A 19,835-nucleotide genomic window follows, 5' to 3' on the forward strand; every position below is an offset into this window, starting at 1 on the left:
TGAAATATTCAAATATCTTCCTATCTTTCTTTGAGGAACATTGTTTTTAAACATTTCAATAATTTTCCCACGTATTTGTTGGCAAACTGGCGATCCTCGGCCCATCTTTGCTCCTAAAGGATTAGATCTTTCTTGGATGCTGCTTTTGTACAAAATCATAATTTCAATCACCTGTTGACATCACCTGTTTCAAATCACATCATTATTTAAACCTTTTACCTCATTACTAGCCCTAAATTGCTCCTGTCCCAACTTTTTTTTAAACGTGTTGCAGGTCTGAATGACAGGAAAGGATGCATATTTACAAATGACATGAAGTTGACCAGACAAAACATGAAATATTTTGTGTTCATATTGTCTGCAATGAAATACAAGTCAAAGTAAATTTAGAAATCACTACTTTCTTTTTTTATTTGCGTTTTCCAAACTGTCTCAACTTTTTCTGATTTGGGGTTGTAAAATGTTTAGTGAAATTAGGAAATATTTAAGAGATCATTCATTTAGTTGTATACATACATTTTGTTCTAATGTCACAAGTAAAAATTTTCAATTCCTTTGTATTATTTTTTTTTTTAAAGTGTACTAAAATAAACATTGTCACCCAGGCTACATTACTTCTTCTCACTGCTGTTTCCTGATGGTTTATAGAGCAATTACTTTGAATCGCCCTCTGTCATTTCAAAGAATAGCACAACGGCGAGCTCATCAAGAGTAAACGCCTCGTTCGTTTGTGGAGGAGCGCAAAGTCAGTGGAGGCTCGCGCTGCGGATCCAGACGAAAGTATAAACAAGGCTTAAGACTGTTGGAGATTGATGATATATGCATCACTGTATGACCTTTAATAAATGTTTGTCAAAAAAAGACTATACCTGCCAAACATCTCAAACAACCTCTTCTACCAATCTCTTCCTTCTTCCATGTAAAAAAGGAGAGTCAGCACTCCTCCCAAAAGGATTTTTTTTTTGTTATTTTGCTGAGAACTGAATTCAAAATGTTGTAATTAAGAGGAGCCAACTCACTGTTGCAGCTACGGCACAAACTGGCACAGCAGCGAGGTGGACGGCTCTTGTGCCAGGGGTTCATTAGAGTACTGGGCACGTTTCTAAGCCTGCTGACCTTAAAAGCTTGGATTTGATCACAGTTTGATGTGGTTAGACTAGCTTTAAAAGCACTTTGTTGTCATGCCATGGCTGGCACAAAATACCTGCATAACTTGGCATTCAAGAAATGCAATTTAAAGATCCTATATATTTTCGCAGCACAAACAAATCTGCATTGCAGACAAACAAGTATATTAGACAAGATCCTTCAAGGTGCTGCAAGTGATCTATCCACCTAAAGATAAAACTAATTGATCCAGATATGGTCTTCCAGTCGTTTGTATTGGCATCCAAGCACTATGAGCTTTTTGGATCATTTAGCCAATATCATTTTGAAGTCATGCCAAAATGATTCTTGTATCCAAAGATTGCAACAGACATCTTAAAGTACATCTGAACTATTCCTTTACACAAGCTTTTAAAGAATCTCTGACCTGCATAATTAACTATTTGTGACTGGCTTAAATGTAACAACTGTACAATGAGAGGTGAGCAATTGTCAAAGCAAAAATTAGTCAAATTACTAACAGAAAAAAGACAAAGAAAAGGAAAAACAGGGAAAAAGGAAATCTGTTGCAAAAGTTTTTGTAAAATGTCTTTGCCAGTTCATTTTGGCAGGATTATTCCGTTCTAAAATAAATAAGACGAATCTCTCGCATATCCATATCAAAATCAAATCTGAAGAACACAGGAAACATAGGCCTACATGTACAGAAATAAACACCACACTGAGCTCTGTGGTCTATTCAGGGATAGGGACGTTTCCAGAGAATGATGTGGGTGTGGAGCGAAAGAGTGATGAACAATCATAGCCAAGGTCGCCGGCTGATTTGCCGTACTGAAGAGTCATCTGCTGAGCCCATCGCAGGCCATGGCAGCCATTTAAATCTGCTCTTATTGGAGCTGATTTTCCTCATCGGTACACACTCCTCTCTGTTAGCGACAGAGCATCAATCCCACTAAAGGCCAATATTAATAACAGGCACTGCATCTATCAAGGATATACACACTTGAGTGGAAGTCCTTCTCTGGAAGCCAGTGTCTACAGGCAAGAATGCCGCCACTGGAGTCAGGGGAAATGGAGCAAAGCCCATTTTAACCCTATAGTGAAATAGGATTTTTATATATATAAACTGTATATATATATATATATATATATATATATATATATATATATATATATATATATATATATATATATATATATATATAAAGTAGCATATTTGTAATAATATCAAAACTACCTCTTTAATCATCTGTACATCATATCTTCTAAAACAGTAAGCAATGATAACATATACCTACAAACTCAAATGCTCCAGATATAGAGTATTTTTATATAATATCCCTCATTCACTATTTAATAGTTGACTAATGTAGTCACTTGAAGGAGAAAATGAAAACATGTGAGTGAGTAGGAAAGGCTGCCACCTTTGCATAATTTGTACACTCATAATAAATGACTTGTTGAATTTACTTTAAAAAGATGCGTCAAGTGGTTGTACACAACTATATTGAGCAGTTTTTGCAAATAACAATTAAGTTATATGAAAAAAAATCAAGTAAAGTGGACAAAATTTCTTTGAGTAGATACAAACCATTTGAATTTGTCGCTATTACATAATATTTATATGTGCAGCTTACTTAAAGGGGTACTTCAGCGCTGGGAAGTTGAATCTGTATTTAAACTGGGTCATTAATGTAGCAGAAATGGGAAAATATTTTTTTGAATTTGGTGCTTTCTAGACTGAGAAAAGACAGAAAATGTATTTCTGTCTCATGGGGATGAAAGACAACAATTCCCAGAATGCTTTGCTTTGAGGCCACTCCCAAAACCACTGTTACTGAATCACTGGATCACTTTCCCACCACCATTTTCATTTTTCATTTCATTTTCATCATTTTTATAAAATCAGTTCAGTTAGAGAATAGACACTACAATTAAAAACTGAAGGTGTGTGTTGTGATTTAGCCGCTGAGTAAGTGTCACAAACGCAGCAGGAGTATGATTACATTCATCGTGATGAAAGAGCTGAGGTAAGAGCTCTCATGATGAGAGCTGAGGTAAATGCGCCTGTGCTCGCGGCAGTAGTTCTCAGCGCGTGTTCAGTCTGGCACGTTTTCAGTTCATTGCCGTTGGAAACTTAACTTTTAATAGGAATTAATTTGAGAAGTTTAAACAGTCACTTTGCTCCTTCGGCCGCTCCGTTTACATCAATGACTGCAGCTGCGAGCTGAGCTGTGAGTGCGATCCCACTCCGCATGTGCGAGTTGAAAACATGCGGAAATGGCTCCCTCTGCTGCTCCCTCTGCTAATCGTTGAAGTAACCCTTTAATAATGTTTACATTTATCAAAGTTTATTATGAAAGGTGAACACATTTATCAATTTAATTTACCATTAAAACTTTAAAATAACAACAAGCACATATATAAAATGCAGAAATAACTCAAATAACATGAAATTTAACTGAGAGCAGGAATTCCATCCAAATAATTGGTCCATAAGTGCCCACAGCCTAAACATAGCCACTCTTCTGCATAATGGTAACCACAAAATTACAGAAACTCCTCAATGTCCAACATAACTGAAAATAAATAACAGCATCATTCCATTTACTGAAAAAAACATAAAATAACACTTTAATCCTTAAATTTACTCTCCCAACACAGTCCCTTGCAAAGCATACTTGGAACTAGACCCACTGCCCAATTAGTTATGTCAGCAAAAAAATGTCATGTTTTAACAGAAATTATTTAAGTACATTTCAGTGTTAAATATATTAGGTTTAGTGTAGGTTTTAAGTAAAGTGGACAGAATTTAAGTGTGTCATATCTAAATTCTGTCCACTTTACTTAAACATATCTAATTTTGCCTCAATTTAATTTAATTGTGCTCAATCATCCTAATATATATAAGTTTACCTGCTGTTTAATAATCATTTGAGATTTTTGAAACAAACTAACAATGAAAAATATTTATCATAGAATGTATACACTTTAATTACACTATTTAATGCTCAATTAAAAATGAATTTATTTAATTTATGATATTACTCTGGAGCTGTGGTTTGGACAATGGATGGATGGATGATTCTGCGGCGCCACCGTCAGATGCGGGAATTAATTTGCAGAATCTAACAGCGCATTATCGGTATTCTCTTGCCTTTGAGCATATATTGGTTGTACACTTGTTATTGCCATGCATTGTGGGATTGAATGAGTGCATTTGATAATGTCCATTTATGGTTTTGGACACCATGGCAGTCCCTTCAAATAGTTCCCTATTTAAAGCAGCACTAGGTAACTTTTCAACCTTCATAATATATTTTCAAGACTCTTGTGATGATACATCGACTTACAATAGGTTGAATGACACATCTGCCATAGCCTGACGGAGTCTGTATCGTTTTTAATCTTACTTTTAAACTTCAGGTTTCGGGTTCAAAATTCGACTACTTTACGGCATATACGTCACTTCCACCACCACCCCCACTTCCTTAAATTCCGACGTGCGAGCCCAACTATCGTTTGTTTGTCGGATGTTATAGTCATGTCCGAAGCAGCACAGAAAAATAAGAAAGCAAAGGTTTTGTTGGAGGAAAGCAATAAGAGGATTAGAGGAAAAAATAAGTGAGGAAAAAGTGATCGGAATAAAGGCAGGACGAGGATGAACATTGGACCAGCGTTTGCTCATTGGCGTGAGCTAAAGGAGGAGGAAGCATGCCTGACGGATGCTGACTTGGCTGTCATGCTTGCTATGGTTATTACCTACCACTCAAACATTGTATTGAAGTATAGACTAGGCTACTATAATGACGCTGGCTTGTAAACCTGAGCATCGCAATCATTTGGCGTTTGAAAAAAATAAAACCCATGAAATTATATTCATATGACATGCTGAAATATATGCCACTGTACCTGGGATGAAGACGTTTTACACTCGACGCAAGCAGAACAACTGCATGTGAACAGTGTTCAGGGTAACTGTTAGTGATGCGCGGGTCGGCTTTTTTTCCCGCTTTTATGACATTATTTGGCCCGCCCACCCCACTGTGTATATATATATATATATATATATATATATATATATATATATATATATATATATATATATATATATATATATATATATATATATATATATATCGCACCCGCGACCATTAAATAGACATACGGGGTCAGGTTATGAAGCGACCCGCTCATCACTAGTTCATGGCTATCATGTCAACAAATGCATGCGCGCATCCCCTGATGTAGGATGACCGAGTTTACGACAGTAGTAGAGGACAATATTTTTTCCCAACTGTAGGGGGACCCCGAGAGCAAAAGTTACCTAGTGCTGCTTTAAGGGTATGGGGGCAATTTCCGACACAGACAAAGTGTAACCTAATGTTCAACCAAAACAGCTCAGTGCTGTTATAACCATGTCTTGGAGAATCCCAAAAAGCCTTTTTTTATTCTTTCTGTTTTTTCCTTTTTCCGTTTGACATGAGATGTCATCTGTTCTCTTGTTTGCATCTGTCTGAAGGACACTTATGGTGTAATCATTTGAATCCCACAGACTACAGACAGACAGAACAGGCCTTTTTATATTTTTTTGTTACAGTTTTAAATGAATTATTTGAACAAATATTCATTGCTGTGAATTATTACAGTTATGATTTTAAATGGATCTTATTAAATGGTACAAAAAAAAATGGGATCAGAGGAATACTAAGGCTTCAAAGAATATGCCAAAATCACATTTAAAGTAGCCCCATAGTGATTTTGGTGGTGTACGGATAATTTAAAAAAAAAAAATGTTAGTAGAGAATCACCCATTCCCCATTAGAATATTATGGTAATCACACAAAACAAAAAACGCTGCTCACAGACTAGGCTTATCTGTACAGAAACACTGTACAAGCTGGGATATTCACAGCTAAAGAAATACACATTCGAGCGAGTTGAGGAGGGGGTTTGAGAGAGGCATCTTTACTGCCCAGTGTTCTCTACATCTCCCAGCCAGACTGGTTTCTCTAACACACTTTCAGCCTGCACTTGAAACCAAGATGGCTCAAATCTGTTTTTCTTTAAAAAACATTGAGACAGTTCTTAGGGAAAGACAGACAGCGCATGTTCCCTTACTTTTCATGAATGATTCAGCAGGTACAACCTGGAATAGAGATGGTCCCCTGCTCCCGCCCCATCCTGAGGGGACGTGAAGTTGAAGATGCACTCCTGGAGGGCTGGGGAGGGCTTTGGTGCTCTGTCTCTCTCTGTCAGACTGTATGAGGAAATGAGAGGTGGAAAGATATTGAATTATGAATGATTTTTATCTCACAGTTCACAGATGAGAGAGAGAAGCATTGGATTAGCATTCAGGGAATGTCTTGCAAGAGGGAAGAGAGAAGCGAACAGAAGGGCGACCGCTCCACCACACCACCCAGAAAATGCCCTGAATCAAATCTACAAATGTAACAAGTCACATTAGTAGAGCTTTAGTACATGTAAAACTGGCCTGTTTAACACCTGCCTGACACTCTGTTAACATCTATTATTGTATCTGCATCCTGAATGCATTTTTGTATGCTGTAAACATATACTAGTCAAATTAGGCTGACATTTTCTTGGTTGCAATTGTGTTATTCAAACCTCTTGGGGACAAAATGTTTTCATGGCCGATTAATTTGATCTAATTTAAGCCACAGAACTGTGATGTGTCTAAATTTGTCACCATAATGTGAATCATCATACTGTAATAACAGTTTGGTAAGAAAAAACTCTAAATCAAAAGCTTAAAAACATGCATCCCTATTAACTGGAGAATTAACTCTTACATTAAAAAATAAAAATAGCCCTGTGGACTTTTAGAAAATAAACTCCTTTTAAACACCTTTCTCTCGTCTACTAATAATGTCAAGCTGGCAGCTGGCAATATACAGTACATCACACAAATATTATAGTTACCAGTGTGGTTTCCACAGTTTACCAAGATCTTCTTTGTTTTCTTCACACATTATGTCTCTAAAGCTGAAAAGATGGTAGAATTCAAATCATAAATCCAGATTGGCATGCACCAGGCGAACAACTGCTTTTGAAATGTATACGAATTTGTAGCCTTAGGTATTATAGGCCTCATTTTGTATTTTGTAAACCTTTATAAATGATGGAATTCGGGATACAGGCTCATTTTAATTGGTACAACCAATTAAATCAGTTTTACAATCGTACAAAAGACATAACATCAGCATAAAGGATAAATGTCAACTGCCAAAGTATGTCCCAACTGCCTTTGAAAGTACCAATAAACAGCTTAGTAAATGTCATTCAGGTGTCAGAGAACTGCTAATTTCTTAAGGAATAGATTCTGTTTTAGCCTATTATCATTTTACAGTAACTGAAACAAGCTTCAATAATACTATTCAGTGAGTGATGCACAATTTTGTCACATATAAAAGTTTTCTGACTAGCCTCTCTGAATAAGCTATCTTACTACGAGGGACGATTATAGCAAGTGTATTCGGCATGCATCAACTTAATATAAGTATTATTAACTTCTGGTTGCCATCTACAGGAACACCTGAATATGGAGATTCATACAGTTGTGTTATAGTCAGTGAGAATGCAGTAGGTTTCTTCTCTGGGCCAAATGCTTGCAGAACTGCTTACCCCACAAACTCATCAACAGTCTTGGCATCCTTACTGTGTCCTGGACGCTTGCTTTCCATGATCTGGGGAGTCTTCTGAAGTTTCAGAAGTGGATGACAGGATATGCTGTAGTGAGCGGAATTGAGAGGCAAATCATGTCAGGTTACAATGTGCTGTTTGCCACCAGAAGATCCAAGCAGATGGCAGATGCAGACCAGCACCCACTTTCCAGCCTTGACAGATGGTCTGGCTCTTTACTAGAGAGCTTGCTCTGAAAGTCTCAAGCCGTAAACTCAGTCCAACAAATGTAGGACCCTTCAAAGTAATAAAACATATCAATCCGGTTTCATACTGTTTACATCTCTCATCTAATCACCATATCTTATACCTGACTGTCTGCTGAAGCCTGTGTCCTCAAATCACACCTAGTCTTCTGCCACCACCTGATCTGGATTTAACCAGAAGTTATGGCCAACCTAACTTCCAAAGCAGTTAAATGTAACCTTGTGGGTTACAAGGATAATGGTTCAGAAAAATGATTGAGGTATATGAATTCATCTTCAAAACTTCTGCTATGAAAACCCAGACCATGCAGCTCCTAGGCCAATAGGAACGTCCAAAACGAGTAGGTTAAAAGGTTAGTTCTCCAAAAAATTAAGCTGTCACTGGAATGAAACCATTTTAAGAGATACACTTTTGTACCTAAAGAGTGCATAATAGTCCATTAAAGGTACATATTGATTCCAAAAGCATACATATTAGTACCTAAATGGTACATATTAGTACCTTTTTAAAGGGTATCCTCCCAATGACAATTTTTTTTACCATTCTTCCAAAAGTGTGCCCTTCCAAACGTGTAAATATTTCATCATTCTTCCTAACACAAATTAAGATATTTTTTCTGATATTTAAGAGATTTCGGTCCCTCCACTGACAGCTACGCACCTGTTTGATGCTTTAAGAAGTTCATAAAGAAAACTAATCCATATGGTCCAAATATTCTGAACAGATACATTCGATTTATATGATTAACAGACTGAATTTAGGCCTTATACACATTTAAACATTAAAGGACAACAGAGAATTTTTAAGTTTATCTTGATTGTTATACCTTTGTAAGTACAGTCTATAGGGGAAAAAAACTAACCGGATTGGTGCTTGCAACACGGAGCTGTTACAGTTAATGCCCAGATCCCCCACTCAGCTAAAACGGCAGTGATGGGGGCATAAACGTAAAGGGTGTCTTTGTGCCTCTTAACAGATATAAAAGGCAATTAAAATGTCTGTCCAACATGAACTGGTCCCTTACATGACAACGAGATGCGTTTAGCCACTTTGTCATTGTTTAAATTCACCTAAATAGTGATTTAGACGGCTAGCTGTATCTCACGCTGAAGTCCCGTGGGAACGCAGTTGTAGCCGAAAAAAAAAGGCAAATAGTCCAGTTGGGAAGAGTAAAGCATGATTATTTTATTACTGCACATCTTTCCTCAAGCCGTGTGTGCCCAAATGGAAGGATAAATAAAGTTTACATTACCCCCAGTGGTTGCGCCTGTCTTTGACCATGGAATGGCATTTTTCTTCAACGGGCCCGGCTGTGTTGTAGTCAGTTATCCTTGTCAAAGCGTTCGCTGCAAATTTTCACATTCTGTTGCCACAATTCGGAAAAGCACAAACGGGAACCATTTCTTCCTTACTTGTGAGGCCGATCGGATCATCACTCTAGTGATGTACGGTTCACAGACAAATCGTTCTTTTTAACCGGTTCTTTTTATTAAACCGGGCAAACCAGTTCACCAAATCGGACTGAATCATTCTAAACTGATCGTTTCTCCAACCGTTCACTGAACTGAGACAGGTTTTGCTGACAGAGATCAGGGCAGACAGGACAGAGCAACTGATACTGAGCATACGTGAGCATAACTGAACGTGCAGTGGTTCTCGGATCAGCAGTAGAGAATCGAAAACTGTTTCTTTCGGAGACGTTCAATACTGAGAAGTGATGAGCCGATGAGCAGAGCCTCTTCATAAACACGACGCTCTTCCCCACTGGACTATTTGCCTTTTTTTCGGCTACAACTGCGTTCCCACTGAGACTACAGCTAGCTGTCTAAAACACTATTTAGGTGAATTTAAACAATGGCTAAGTGGCTAAACATATCTAGTTGTCATGTAAGGGACCTGTTCATGTTGGACAGACATTTTAATTGCCTTTTAGATCTGTTAAGAGGCACAAAGACACCCTTTACGTTTATGCCCCCATCACTGCCGTTTTAGCTGAATGGGGGCTCTGGGCATTAACTGTAACAGCTCCGTGTTGCAAGGACCAATCCAGTTCGTTTTTCTTTCTATAGACTGTACTCACAAAGATATAACTATCAAGATAAACTTAAAAATTCGCCGGAGTTGTCCTTTAATCAGCAAACATAAACAGAAGCTCAACCAAACCTGCTTGACTCGTGCGAACAAACCTCATTGATTCCTGCTGAAGCTCAAACATGCTGCGTAACATGAGAATGAACCCCACTTGTTCTTGCACATCAACTACCATAGCTGATGTGTGCGTTGATGAATGTGGGAAACTGCCCAATTGGCATCAGCACTTGTTCTATAAATAAACTGGATACACAGCCAGTTAGATTTCCTTAATGTCACATCAGGCATCAAACACATCATTAGTAGTGAAGAGAGAAGTCTGACAGCTAAATTAAACTTAATTATGTCAGCGATTTCAATACAGTTCTCCATCGCGAATGACATGCATTCAAAGCTGTCAAACGCTACTGCTAATAAGCTAATACCACCAACAATTGGTAATTAGATGTCCCAGAGTAAGCAATTAATTATCATTTTACAATGTGGCTTCCCTCATTAATAGTTGGTAAAAGACAGCTCACTTGATGTTTTGTTTAATAGTCATAAACTTTATTGCCTCTCAAACATGAAAAGTCAATTACATGTGACTGAGGATGCTTAACATAGGTCCCTGCAGAAGGGGAGGTTGATTGAGGGCACGCAATTCCTCAAAGCATTAAATGGATGCCGGCCAAATAAATGAAAGGCTGATAATTAAAAATCATCAAGAGACAAAAGACTCTCCGTTTCCCTCTCGCTTTCAGTCCACCGCAACCATGCAAAGGTGTCACAATGAGACATCTGGATTACCAAATCCCTTTGACAGGCGATGTTCTCTGTAACAGTTATTGTTTTTTCTTTAAAATGAAAAAAAAAAAGAAACAGTGAAGACCACTTTGAATATTTTATCATCTTAAATGTTTTAGATGAGAAACTAAAAAGTTCGGCATCTTAAAACATGGTAAAACTGTAAAAAATAATGTCTCAAAAGGGACAACTGAACAATTGCACATTTAAAAGGTCTCTCTTAAGAGGATTGCAGTGAGTGGATGCTATAAATGGACATAGTGGTGCTCCAGTAGTCTCTACAATAGACCAAACTGGCTGATGATTCATTCATCCAATACTCTGAGAGTCACAGCGGCTCAGAGGTTTCTGGCATGTCATATATTGTTGAGAAAGCTACTTGTAAGAAGACTAAGTTTGGATGGTTGACAGGATTAGGTTTAGGTGGCTGACAGTGCTAAATTTGGGTGGCTGCCAGTGCCAAGTTCTGATGGCTGATTAGGGTCGTCCTATAGGGTCGAAACCCAATTTTGCTGAAATGTTTTTATGCTGAAATATGGAACATTGGGGATGATTTAAACATTTTTGCTTTAATGTCTATAACTGTGTTTTTTATTGTTGTTGTTTTTTCTCTATATTTATCACAGGCATTGAATAAGCTAAATAAAAAAAGTTGGTAAGAAGTCTCTTCTGCTCACCCAGGGTGCATTTAAGGGAACTGTATATAAGAAATATATTTCAGTAAATGATATAATGGCCATGATGTGTCCACTAGACATTAAGAAATCATGTTCATTTCAAATACTTAGTATATCACTGACAACAGAAGTCCGGCCAGGATATTGTCATTTAAAAGTTGTTGTTGCAGCCTTCAACGGCTGTTGATGTTGACATGTTAATGTTTTGGCCTGAAGCTCCACCCTCCACCTATCTACCAATCACGAAGTCAGTAGTGTTTGGGCATCCGGTTTTCCAGCTCTGCTCTAGTTACCACAGCTGCAGCTACAAACGTTCCTGTTGGATCCTGCAGCTTATCTGGCAACCTCAAATCAGGGGGAGGGGGAGAGGGGATACACCGCTCTACAGTCATTAGAAAGTGATTGTAGTACCAGTTTTGGCCACAATCTTACATACACTTCCTTTAAATAATCCAAAAATAAAATAAAACATTATTACTATGAAATATTATAACAATTTAAAATAACTGATTTCTATTTGAACATATATTAAATGTAATTTATTCCTGTGATGTCAAAGCAGAATTGTCACCATTATTCCATTATTAAAACAGTCTTCAGTGTAATACAATCCTTCAAATCATTCACCTCATCACTTTTGCCATTTGTAATGCAGACAATGGAGAACTGACAAATGTTTCGGCCCCACTTTATATTAGGTGGCCTTAAGTACTATGTACTTACATCAAAAAATAAGTACAATGTACTTACTGTGTTCAAATTGTATTGCAAAGCACCTTTGCTGATATTGAGGTGGGATACAGGTAGAGTTAGGGACAGGTGAGGTGGTGTGGGTAAGTTTAAGGGTAGGGTTAGGTGTAAGGGAAGTGCCAACTGTGTGATTACAAATGTAACTACAGAAATTAATTACAGAAGTAATAACATGCTGGTATTTTTAAAATGTAGGTAAATGTAAAAACATGTATGTGCACAATAAGTACATTGTATCAAATGATTAATTACAAAGTTATTACATAGTTAAGGCCACCTAATATAAAGTGGGTCCAATGTTTCTACTGCATTTCTCAGGCTTGGCCAATGTTGCTCTTTGAAGACATATTGTGTTTGGTTAGATTTTGTTCTTGTTTATTTGTTTGTTTTGACACGTTAACAGGACAGCTGATGGACTTTCTTCTGATAAAATGTGGCTGCTTGAAGTTTAAGCTGACAGTGCTTGAGAAGGTCAGCAGTCAGTCAGATCACCATCTCTCTGCTGTCCTCAGTCACTGAGGCAAAGCTAAAGGCCGCCTAAGGCTGGACAGACGTCAAGGCAACCTCTGGAACATGCCACCTGTCACCAGCATGTCAAGACAGAAGGTTTCCTGAAGTGAATTGCAGAAGAGGGCCAAGATATAAGGGCATGAACTAGTGGCACCTCCAAAGGAAAAATGGCATCTGCTTAAAGTGTCTTTTTTATTGCCAGTTAGTTTTAATGAGACACAATATGACAGGTCAAATTGAGTCTCCTTTACTAATGATTACGTGCAAAACGAATAGTTTACATGCACATAAAATTGCAATAATATCAAGTGTGTCCAATTTCAATCCACCGGTTACGTTATTTAACTTTTGCTGTGTCTTAAGAGTCATATAATATGAATTTTTAGATAAATCGTTCAGAGGGGTTTGACCTGTAATGCCACTGCAATGCGATACAGCAGACTAGCTTATGTATATGCAGCCTAAAGCACCTCATTCCGAGCCATTTCTAATATACATTTGATTAATATTGTTAAATATTATTAAATTAAACATTCATCTTTGATTACCGAAAGATTTCCAGGTGCAGTTTACTCTCAGCCAATAAGATTTCATGTAGCATTTTCATCAGGCAGTCGTGGAAATGTATTCTGATTGATTGATAACTTTTGAGAATGTTCAATGCAGAGCTTTCTAGTGCACGAGTACGGAGAGATTCGCAAGTGTACAGGACACAGTTTGAGCACCTACACACAATATCTGAGGGAGAGAGGCAGTTCATAATGCATCCAGTTTTTTACGAGCGAAAGAAGTCTGCATGCTAGTGAAGAGATTATCGCTCGCGCATTACATGGATGTGCTCTCGTGCTACAGTAGCGCGCTCTCGACATTTGACATAAATGTAAATGGTTACATTATTAAGTACCCTTTTTCAGCAATGGTTTTCCTGTTTGCTGCAAAAAAAGGAAACCAATCTTAAAACTACTGTTGTCTGTTGTTCTCTTGCCTGAGGAGCAGCCCTACAGGCAAGTGTATCAGCAATTCCTTGCACAGCATGTGCTCACTATTGCAGGCTATCACTTTCCAATTCTTGGTGAAATTTACTACAGCAGACCGGAAAACAAAAGGTTGCTTCTCCTGTTTTACCAGAAGCTTGCGTCTACATATACACGAGATATTCTTTCTGACCACTTTCCCTCTTTCTCCACTGCCTCAAACACCTGAAAAGATACACATGGCCGATCAGCCACAATAAAATTTAGATTGTTTATTTTGTGGAGTTTTAATCCTGTCAAGAAGGTTATATTGAACAGCTGCTGGTTTTACGGCAGTATTTATAATGTTTTTTGAACGATAGTGTGGATTGCACCTGCATATCTATGGATCTACAGTGACCCCTGATGGTTGGGTGAAGCAGTCTTGAGTCTTGAAACAGGCAGTGCAGCGAATGCAATCCTTGACCTACTTAGTCCCTTAGTAGTTTCTTACTAATCTCAGAGAATTGTGTGCAGAACTAATGCAAATAGATCTGCCCAGAGTAAAGCAAAATTACACTGTGGACGATTATGGTTGAGGTTAAAAACCTTCAAGAAGAACCAAATGTGCCATATATTTTATAAATAAATAAATTAAACAATATATTTTAAATATAAAATTAAATTATATGTTTATTGTAGAGGATTTTTGTGGAGATATCGGTGTGATGTCAATCCTAAGATTAAAAGTCCTTTAAATTGAACTTGATCTCAGTGTAAAATTGATATTCTGATCCAATATTAAAGCACAGAGCTTTTCCTTTCCATTAAGATTTTACCCCACAGACATGTGCTCTCTTGTGTAGTACAAAATTCAGATGTTTGTGCATATCTGATGCTGCACCCACTAGATCAGGAAGAGAATGACTTCATCCTTTGTAAAGGCCTCTGATCTTTGCTGCAGTGTTCAGAATTAATGAAAGTCAGAGCTTGTTTACATAGGCTATTTACCCAGACTTACTAAATGTATGCAGAGTGCTTTGATTGTCACTCTGACAATTAAATGAGGTTTGCTTACTCTATTGAATTGCTATTTTGGGCTTCAAAACCAGCATCTGACAGTGTACTCAGGTCAAATTGATATATATATATATATATATATATATATATATATATATATATATATATATATATATATATATATATATATATATATATATATATATATATATATATATATATATATATATATATAAATTTGCAAATGTTTCAAACAATCTTCTTTCACCTTGTCATTATGTGGTATATATATATATATTGAAGCCCAAATGTGGCAAAAGGTCGCAAAGTTCAAGGTTATATATATATATATATATATATATATGTTTGGTCGGGAAACTCACCATAGACAGCTCAATCCGAGGGGCGGGATAAACTGTTGTCTTTCAAACTCCCTCTGCACGCGATATGATAGTGCTACCTCCAACCAGAGCAACGAAGGTGAAACAGAGCTTGTTGATAGATTAAACATTCGCAGTATCCGGTCGGCTAAACTCCGAACACATATTCCATTTTAAGAATGACTTCAGTGCCGTTCTTTGTTCTTTTCTCAGAGAAAAGCTTAACTCCAAGTTTTCCAGAATCGCAGTCAAAGCTGATTCGAAAGACCGCCGCCGTTCATCAGTTTCTGTGTTTACTAGAAGCACGCAAACGCAACTCGGCCGTCGTCATTATGGCCCCGCCCGCCGACTCTATACACGATGTGATTGGCCCGTCCAGAGTGAGGGGAATACAGCTCAGGAGGGTATTGAGAGTTCCTAGACGACACTTGCGGACAGATTAAATTTGCTGCCGCTAGGGTGCGTCTAGATTTCTAGGCTATATATATATATATAGTGCCTTGCGAAAGTATTCGGCCCCCTTGAACTTAGCGATCTTTTGCCACATTTCGGGCTTCAAACATAATGATATGAAACTTTTATTTTTTGTGAAGAATCAACAACAAGTGGGACACAACACAATCATGAAGTGGAACAAAATATATTGGATATTTCAAGTTTTTTAACAAATCAAAAACTGAAAAATTGGGCGTGCAAAATTTTTCGCCCCCCTTAAGTTAATACTTTGTAGCGCCACCTTTTGCTGCGATTACAGCCGTAAATCACTTGGGTTATGTCTCTATCAGTTACATCGAGAGACTGACATTTTTGCCCATTCCTCCTTGCAGAACAGCTCGAGCTCAGTGAGGTTGGATAGAGAGTGTTTGTGAGCAGCATATTTCAGATCTTTCCACAGATTCTCGAATGGATTCAGGTCTGGACTTTGACTTGGCCATTCTAACACCTGGATATGTTTATTTTTGAACCATTCCATTGCAGATTTTGCTTTATCTTTTGGATCATTCTCTTTTGGAAGACAAATCTCCGTCCCAGTCTCAGGTCTTTTGCAGACTCCATCAGGTTTTCTTCAGGCTCCATCCATCTTCCCATCAATTTGAACCATCTTCCCTGTCCCTGCTAAAGAAAAGCAGGCCCAAACCATGATGCTGCCACCACCATGTTTGACAGTGGGGATGGTGTGTTCAGGGTGATGAGCTGTGTTGCTTTTACGCCAAACTTAACATTTTGCATATTTTGGTTTGATCTGACCAGAGCATCTTCTTCCACATGTTTGGTGTGTCTTCCAGGTGGCTTATGGCAAACTTTAAACTATACTTTTTATGGATATCTTTAAGAAATGGCTTTCTTTTTGCCACTCTTCCATAAAGGCCAGATTTGTGGAGTGCTGCAGAGATGGTTGTTCTTCTGGAAGTTTCTCCTTTCTCCACAGAGAAATGCTGAATCTATGTCGGAGTGACCATCATGTTCTTGGTCACCTCCCTAACTAAGGCCTTTTCTCCTGATTGCTCAGTTTGGGAGGGCGGTCAGCTCTAGGAAGAGTCCTGGTGGTTCCAAACTTCTTTCATTTATGGATGATGGAGGCCACTGTGCTCATTTGTACCTTCAATGCTCCAGAAATGTTTCTGTAACCTTCCCCAGATATGTGCCTTGATACAATCCTGTAACAGAAAATTAACTTGACTGCATGGCTTGGTTTGTACTCTGACATGCATTGTTAACTATAGAGACAGGCTTTCCAAATAATGTCCAATCAACTGAATTTAGGTGGGCAGGTGCACAGGTGGACTCCAATCAAGTTGTAGAAACATCTAAAGGATGATCAGTGGAAACAGGATGAACCTGAGCTCAATTTTGAGCGTCATGGCAAAGGCTGTGAATACTTAAATTTATAAATTTAAACAATCTTCTTTCACCTTGTCATTATGTGGTATTGTTTGCAATATTGAAAGAAAAAAAATAATTTAATCCATTTTGGAATAAGACTTTAGCATAACAAAAAGTGGAAAAAGTGAGGTGCTGTGAATACTTTATGGGTGCACTGTATTCAAGAATGACAATGTCAAGATTCATCAGGCTCAAATTGTAAAGAAAAAAATGGCTGTGAGAGAGGATGAAAAATAATTTGCACACATGAATTGGCACCTCTGAGTCCATATTCTTAAATTGTGATGTGCTAGAGTAGATATTACAGAGGGCTTGACTTTTGCATTTTGAATACACCTCTACTTGTTTAATGAAGTAGCTTGTTTTCAGAAAAAGTTACACCATTATGAAAACATTCACTACTGGCAATTAATGTGTTGTTAAGGTTAGTTTATATTAGTTAGCTGCTCTCTAACAGTGCCTCACCATAGATAAAGCCTCACTTTCTCAACCACATCAGACTGCAACTAGGATTTTTTCATCCAGACCAGGCTACCTAAGGGCACTGGGTGTAGCTCTAATTCAGTTTCAACATTCATGTAATGTTAGGTTTATGGGGATGATTTTTCATCCACAAAGGAAGTCTACCATATCTTCCACCAAAGCTCTGTGGCTCCTACCAATCGAACACTTCCCTCTAGCCCCTATAAAGTCTCAGTCTGTTAATTTCCTCAAGGACCCAGTACCTCAGTTCTGGGTTTAACCTTCCTGAGCATACCATTGGCCTTCTTTTGCAACAGTACTCTTTTGACTTTAAACTCTGTTGACCTTGCTCACCTGCCCAACTTCAGTAACCTCCCAGAGAGACCAGTCTGCAATTTTCTTTTCCTGACATACCTAATACACGCCATATGATTACTGAATTTATTCTGACATAAGAGTCCTTTTTTGCACCTTTTATTTCATTGCACTAATGTAACAGTAATAATGTAATTACCATTGTAAAGTATTAATTCTTTAAAAAAGAATTACTGGATGGTAGTGTACAGTTAAGTGTTACATCTCTGGTATCAGTGCTTTGCATTTTGTTGCACTTCAACCTTATAGAGATGAAAAGGGAAGAAAATTCTGTCATTAATTACTCACCCTCATGTCATTCCAAACCCGTAAGAATTTTTTTTCATCTTTGGAACACAAATGAAGATCTTTTTGATGAAATATGAGAGCTTTCTGTACTCTCCATAGACAGCTAAGCAACTGACACTTTGATGCTTCAAAAAAGAGATCGTAAAACTAATCCATATGAATTGAGTGGTTTAGTCTAAAATTTCTGCAGAGACACGATCTCTTTATTAACAGATTTATTTGAACCTTTTATTCAAATTTCAACACTGATCAGCGTACATAAACAGAAGCTTAACCGAACTGCTTGACGCACAAGAACAAACCTCTTGCAGAAGCTCAAATGTGCTGCATAACACAAGAGTGAACTTTATTGGTTCTTGCGAAAGCTCAAACGTGCTGTGTAACACAGAAGAATAAACCTTAGTGGTTTTGTGGAAGCGCAAATGTGCTGCCTAACACAAGAGAATAAACCTCATCGGATCTTGGGGAAGCTCGAAGTGCTGCGTAACACAGGAGAATGAACCTCATTGGTTTTTGTGGAAGCTCAAACGTGCTGCATAACATAAGAATGAATCTCGTTGGTTCTCGCATGTCAAGCAAATATGCTTGAGCTTCCGTTTACAACACTTTATGTGTGAGTTCCTGAATGTTTAAATGTGAATATATTCTGTTCTGTTCATCATATAAAGCGATAGTGTCCCTTCAGAAATGTTTGGACTAAACCGCTCAGTTCATATGGATTAATTTTACAATCTCTTTAACTTTTTTAAGCGCCAAAGTGGTAGTTGCGTAGCTGCCAATGGAGGGACAGAAAACTCTCTGATTCCATCAAAAACATATTAATTTGTGTTCTGAAGATGAATGAAAGTCTAATGGGTATAAAGGGTTGAATTATCCCTTTAATATCCAGTGGTCATGCTATTGTCTGAGAACATGGGAGGGATTCTCGCTGACCTTCACAAACAGCCCTGCCCTATTCCTTACGTCAAAACGCAATTTCGGTCTACAGATGATAAACCTTCTGTGAAACTTCAGGAGGGTCAGGGCAGCATCAAACATAGCAGACTCATTGATGAAAGGCCCAGGTCTAGTTGACAACTTATTTTCCTTGGTATATCCGTCACCCATGTTGATTCCATTAGCTGTTGCTGACGGAGAGCCTGAGCGGCTGGGAATATATCAGTCTGGTGTCAGGCAATGCAGAGTGACTGAACCCTTAAAGCATCGCTTTCTTCTTTAAGAGCTCCCGGAGGTCTGCTCCACTCTGAGAAATATACAAGTGAGTGATGATAGTTTCATTGCCAATGTGAAAGAGAGGATTACACACTGCCCCTTATCTACACTTGAAAGGGGGCATCAAGGTAACAGTAATTATCAAGCGGTTATGTTGTGAAACAACCATGAACTTCAGCCTCTGATTATAAAGATCAAATATTCTGTGGTGACTTTGACTGAAACACTGCAGCCCCCTTAACACTACCATTCCAAAAATTTAGGTCAGTAAGATTTTTGTTAAATAAATTAATACGTTTACTCTGCAAAATCGAATTAAATGGATTAAGTGTGAGAGTTTCGAATAAAGACTGTTCATTTAAACTTTCTATTTATCAAAGAATTCTGAAAAAGTACAAAAATATTAAGCAACACTAATGTGTTAAACATTG

Source organism: Pseudorasbora parva, chromosome 19, assembly GCF_024679245.1.
Source record: "Pseudorasbora parva isolate DD20220531a chromosome 19, ASM2467924v1, whole genome shotgun sequence".
Classification (NCBI taxonomy): domain Eukaryota; kingdom Metazoa; phylum Chordata; class Actinopteri; order Cypriniformes; family Gobionidae; genus Pseudorasbora; species Pseudorasbora parva.